The following is a 6508-nucleotide window of genomic DNA, read 5'->3' on the forward strand; positions in this document are numbered from 1 at the left end:
GTTAATCATCAACAGACACTCCGCCCCGGAGAGTGTGTGGTTCCTCGAAATGAACGTGATATTTTAGATCAGTTTTAGAGTTGCAGAATTATTGCCACTTGGATTCGTGTGGTTCATTTGCTACAAGGAATGAACCAACGTCAATACATTATTATTACTGTTATTATTATTTCCATTATTGAAAGTCTATACTTTATACATTTTGTGGCTTGGATTATTCCAGCCTTGACCATTCTGGGAACTCTTTTATTTGGCTGTGGGCCTCCTTTAAACAACCCCATCATTTCTCTCTCTCTCTCTCTCTCTTTTGAGCACATCTTTCCTGGCCATATTGTATTCCATTTGTTTCCAAGTTATTAGGTTTACATCTCTGTCTGCAGCCCTCCATTGAGGCTGCCTCCTACAGTGTTTTTTTTTTTAATTTTTAAAATTTTTATTATTATTATTTTGTATTTTTCCGAAGTGAGAAACAGGGGTGGGGGGAGGAGGCAGACAGACTTCCTCAGGCGCCCGACCAGGATCCACCTGGCGTGCCCACCAGGGGATGATGCTCTGCCCATCTGGGGCGTTGCTCTGTTGCAACCAAAGCCATCTTATCACCTGAGGTGGGGGCCATGGAGCCATCCTCAGCGCCCGGGCAAACTTTGCTCCCATGGAGCCTTGACTGCGGGAGGGGAAGAGAGAGACAGAGAGGAAGGAGAGGGGGAGGGGTGGAGAAGCAGATGGGTGCTTCTCCTGTGTGCCCTGGCTGGGAATTGAACCCGGGACTTCCACATGTTAGGCCGATGCTCTACCACTGAGCCAACCGGCCAGGGCTCTTACAGTTTTATGACATTGAGAGTCTTCTCTTTACATTTCATTTTAGTGTCCCTTAAATTTCTAAATCTATTTCTTTCACCCACATCCGTTACTGCTTCCTGATGGTCCTGTAGAGTTACAGGAGTTTTTAACAAATGCAGAATGTCACGTGTCCACCAGGACATCATCATACCAAACACAGTCACTGTCTGAAAAAGCCATGTTTGATCCATTCAACTCTTTCCCACACCAGATTCCTGGGAAACACACATCACTTTTTTTTCTTTGCCCTTTTATTTTTTTCTTTTCTTTTTGAAGGATCATATACAATTATCCCTTGACCTACACAGGTTTGAAATGAGCAGGCTCACTTACCTGTTTGTTTTTTGAATAAATATACCGCTGTCCCTCTGAATTCCTGGGTTTCACATCCCTCCCTTCAACCAGCTGCGGATGGACGGGAGGTGGTCTTTATCCAGGGATGTGGAGCACCAACTGTACGCATTGTTCGATGCCATTTTATTCAAGGGGACGTGAGCATTCTTGGACTTTGGTGTCATCAGGGGACCTAGTACCAATGCCCCACAGATACTGAAGAAAGACTGTGATTAAGTTTGGGGGGAATCAAAGTTATACATGGAGTTTTTACCGTGCAGGGGCCAGCGTCCCTGACCCCTGCATCGTGCAAAGGTCAACCATAACTGTAACCCTATAGTAGGTAACTTTTTCAGACTAGCTTCGTTCACTTAGCAACGTGGATTTCGGATTCATCCATGTCCTTTTGTGGCTTGATAGTTCATTTCTTCTTTTCACAGAATAATATTCCATGGTATGGATTTATCAGTTTCTTTATCCATTCACCTATTGAAGGACGTCTTGTTTTTTTTTCTTCTTCCAGTTTTTGGCAATTGTGGTTAACGTTGCTCTCAATGTTTGTGTGCACGTATTATGTGACTATCATTTTTCAAATCAGCTGGATAACTAGGAACTTAATTGACGAATTGTATGCAAGACTGTGTTTGGTTTTATTTAGCAACTTTCAAACTGTCTTTCAAAGTGGCCATACTTGTGGCATTCTCACCAGCAAAGAATAAGAAACTCTCTTGCTCCATATATTTTTTTTTGTATTTTCTGAAGCTGGAAACGGAGAGAGACAGTCAGACAGACTCCCGCATGCGCCCGACCGGGATCCACCGGCATGCCCACCAGGGGGCGATGCTCTGCCCCTCCGGGGCGTCGCTCTGTTGAGACCAGAGCCACTCTAGCGCCTGGGGCAGAGGCCAAGGAGCCATCCCCAGCGCCCGGGCCATCTTTGCTCCAATGGAGCCTCGCTGCGGGAGGGGAAGAGAGAGACAGAGAGGAAGGAGAGGGGGAGGGGTGGAGAAGCAGATGGGCGCTTCTCCTGTGTGCCCTGGCCGGGAATCGAACCCGGGACTTCTGCACGCCAGGCCGACGCTCCTACCACTGAGCCAACCGACCAGGGCTCTTGCTCCATATTTTTGCCAGAAATTGGTATTGTCAAGTCTTTGAGTTCTAGCCAGCTAATAGGTGTGAAATGGTATTGTGTTGCTGAGTTCATGTGCGTTGCTCTAATGATCAGTAACACTGACCATTTTTTTCATGTTGTTATTTGTCATTTATTTGTGTCTTTTGTGAAGTGTTTGTTGAGATTACTTACCAATTTCCTTTCATTGAGTATTTTGTTTTTTTTTACCATTAAGTTTAAACATATCTTTGTATATTCTGGACTGGGTTTTTTTTTGCCATATATGTGATTTGCAAATATTTACCCTGTTTGTCTTTCACAGAGCAACTGTTTTTTATCACCCCTAACTTCTCCGTTTTTTCTTTTATGGATCCTGTTTTTGATGTTAAATCTAAAAACTTAGCAGCCAGCCTGACGTAACTCAGATTTTCTCCTGTTTTATTTTAGAAGGTTTTTAGATCTATGATCCATTTCAGTCCATCTTTATATAAGCGGTGAGGTTGTATCTAGGTTCATTCTTTCACATGTGAATATCCAATTGTTCCAGCAACATTTGTTAAAAGAGCCTTCTTTCTCCACTGAACTGCACCTTTGTTAAAACCAGTTGATTATACTTGTGTGGGTCTATTTTGGGGCTCTCTATTCGATTCCTTTTATCTATGTGTCTGTTTTTTGCCAGCACCATGGCTTCTTGATTACCATGGCTTATATGAAATCTTAAAATTGAGTAAATTAAGTCTTCCAGTTCTGTTCTGTTTCTGAGTGATCTTGGCTGGGCTATGCCTTTTGCTGAGAATGGGAACTCACTGTCTTAGATCTTTTATGTAAGAGAATCATCTTAAACTAAAAACAGTAATACCTAGGGGACCTATTTCTCTGTGTTAGATTTAGAGAGTCTGGTAGCTTTAAATACCAGGTCTTTTGCTAATAACACTAACAAAGTATTTAATGTACCTTCTGTACCAGACATTTTTTTAGCATATATATTAACTTTGTTGAGAAAGGAATGACAAATGAAATAGGATAAGTGTTTGAAAGGAAATTATTATGTTATGCTGTCAAATTAATTCAAAAATAAAATCCAGTCTAATAACTTGCTTCATGTAACTATTTTATTATTTAATACCTTTCCATTTAATTTTCACTTAATATTTCCTATAAAGTTTATACATACACACACAGAATAATTTTAAAGCGGACTATAGGATAGGCAAAGTCAGTGGGGATAAGGTCGCCATAGAGACGAAATGTTAGAACTTTGGCAATAATGAAGGAGACGTGAAGTCAAAGTTTAAATAAAGTATTTTCGCTTGAAATACACAGATTGGTCTTCTGAATTTGATAAATATGCTTTTTTGTTTGTCTGGAGTTTTTTTGTATTTTTCTAAAGTTGGAAACGGGAAGGCAGTCAGACAGACTTCCGTATACGCCCGACTGGGATCCACCCGGCATGCCCACCAGGGGGCGATGCTCTGTTGTAACCAGAGCCATTCTAGCAGCTGAGGCAGAGGTCATGGAGCCATCCTCAGCACCCAGGCCAACTTTGCTCCAAAGGAGCCTTGGCTGCGGGAGGGGAAGAGAGAGACAGAGAGGAAGGAGAGGGTGAGGGGTGGAGAAGCAGATGGGCACCTCTCCTGTGTGCCCTGGCCGGGAATCGAACCCGGGACTCCCGCACGCCAGGCTGATGCTCTACCACTGAGCCAACCAGCCAGGGCCAGATAAATACGTTTTTATAATTGCTCAAATCGTATTTCAAACTGCATCTCTGTCTACGTCCTCCCCTGGAATATGCTAAGTATGCTAAGTCTTTCTATGCATTTATTAGGTGCCTATGATGTGCGAAGTGATTGTTTAGTGAACTTTCTCCTGCACTCGGGCCGCGCTCAGATGCACCCACCCACAAAACTCTCACAAAGGGAAAGCAATGTGTCAGACAAAGAACATTCCTAAAGAGTATGATAAAGTGTAATTTAAAAACTTTAAGTTGCTAGCTGATGACCGATGAGGATCTAGAGCAGGGGTCTCAAACTCAACTCAGCATGTGGGCCGCAGAGCAAGATCACAGCTGTTCGGTGGGCCGCACTAGGTCTACAAAAGGCAACTGTTATGCAACACTTTTCTCACTGCAGTTGAAAATAAAAAAAAAAGTCAGTACAACAAGCACAATCTTACATGCAGTTTACTCAGTGTCACAAAACGACCAGAAACTGTAGTTCGCATCACAACTGCTGTTAACTAAGCTAATATCTAGCTAGGATGCTAGAGAAATGAAAAATACAAGTAGGCCCCTAGGCTTACTTAATTTTATCCAAAATATTTTGAACTTCGTGGATTAGCCTGCGGGCCACACAAAATTGTTCGGCGGGCCACATGCGGCCCGTGGGCCGCGAGTTTGAGACCCCTGATCTAGAGCTAGAAAAGATCAAGACTTCAACTGCTGTTTTATTTGATGTCCACGTGTAGCCTTTCTGATGTGAGAATGTAGCGTTTCCAAAGTCTAGTCCGCAGTTTGGGTGAGATGATGTTGGGAGGCCCGTGACTTCCGTGTGGATGGAAACGATTTTTGTTGTTGTTCTTCATAAACATAACAGGAGTCCCTAATGGGACAGGGACTGTAAAGTCTACTGGTCACTGCAGTAAAACCCAGAGATAGCTGCTTGAGACACGGACAAAACTCCACAATCTGATAAGGAAGGCAGAAAAGGATGCCACATGCAAGGAGAGAGATCCATTGAGTAACAGGGACCGGCGTCATGAGTGCGGCAGAATGTACGGGAACAAGAAAAATCTCCATTAAGCAGCCAAATGTTGTTGACTGCTGCCTGTGCCTCCACCTTGTGAATATTCACAGGGGCGGGGATGTCAGGAGGAAGTAAAGGGCTTAGACAGCGGTACCTCTGAAGATGGCGATTGGAGAGTACTCGGGTGCCACCCGAGGGTGTTTTCAGGGACAATGAGGGGGGAAGAGAAGTGGGAAGAAGTAGCATGTTTTCTGCAGCGCTCTGGGAGATACGTGGTTAATGGTGGTGCTGGTAATTGGCTCTAAACATGTCCCTCTCTGGCTTTTTGTCCTTGTTACTTCAGTGGGAGAACTAATCACCATCATAGAACTGGGAGTGGATTTGAGGATGAAGGGGCGAACAGAATGAATAATCCACTTAATCCTATTAAATCTCTCCCACTCTTCTCCACAGTATTTTTTTTTTCCTCAAGCAAAACAAAACTGAATAATTCAGGTTTCCATAATGGCGTCAAAGCCACATAATGAACAGAAAAACCCATTTTAGTTCAGAATAATGAATAATCTTTTTTATTTTTTTGTAACTACTTTTGGCTTTATCTTTAAAAAAAAATAAACAAAATTTTCAACATGAAAGGATCTAATAGAAAACTGAAAACATAAATTCAGGCTAGCATGGTACTCACTAATAAAAGAAACAAATTTCTGCAATTATACTGTGATCTAGCTGACCTTCCTACCTGGCCTGCTGGAGAATTAGAGAGTAGGAAGAAAAATTCTATTGAAATAAAACTGAAAATTTCTCTTTTTAATGTCATATGGAATAGAAAGTTACTGTGGCCCAGAACTGTCTTTTAATTTCAACAGCAGCACAGCAGCAACAACAACAAGACATTTATGACCTGCCAAGCACTGTACTACTTGCTCAAGATAAAAAATATAACTCTGCCATTTCCCGCCCTCCTCGTGTTTACTGCGCAACTGTGAAGTCAGATTTGTACGACGGCTCAATAAACAACGGTCTAATGTCCGCCCCGTGGCAGCAATCAAGTCGTGAGCGAACCTGGCTGCAAAGATGGACCCAGAGCAAAGCTCTCCTTTTTTTCAGGCCCTGGCCCTGGCAAATCTTAAATATATAGTCTGGGACCCGAGGGATGCTGTCAGTCACTGGCTTGGAGATCAGGCAGAAATAGACAAAGGTATGAGAAGGGAGCTGCCTTCTTGCATCAGGTCTTTAGAATGTGGTTTCATGCTTTGAATGGGAGTGAATTCTCCCATCATTGGAAATAGTGATATTGCAAATTTTGACTCACTGCAATGAAGCCACACCCTTTTTTTTTTTTTTATTGATCTGATTCTTTGTACTGTTCATGCACTGGCTCTTCCCCATTATACACCGGTGGACTCCCCTATCCCTCCCTTACTCCCCCCCCCATATCGGGGTGCTCAGAAGGAGAACACGTATGGTTGAACCCGTAGGCACC

General features: G+C 43.0%; 1 non-coding gene across 1 annotated transcript; it reads right to left on the bottom strand.

Moving 5' to 3' along the window:
• Nucleotides 1–740: 740 nt before the first annotated feature.
• On the bottom strand, nt 741–816 carry TRNAV-AAC (transfer RNA valine (anticodon AAC)). Its single transcript has one exon. It is a non-coding gene; the product is annotated as a tRNA-Val (tRNA).
• Between the last annotated feature and the right edge of the window lie 5692 nt (nt 817–6508).

Source organism: Saccopteryx bilineata, chromosome 11 (genome assembly GCF_036850765.1).
Source record: "Saccopteryx bilineata isolate mSacBil1 chromosome 11, mSacBil1_pri_phased_curated, whole genome shotgun sequence".
Classification (NCBI taxonomy): Eukaryota; Metazoa; Chordata; class Mammalia; order Chiroptera; family Emballonuridae; genus Saccopteryx; species Saccopteryx bilineata.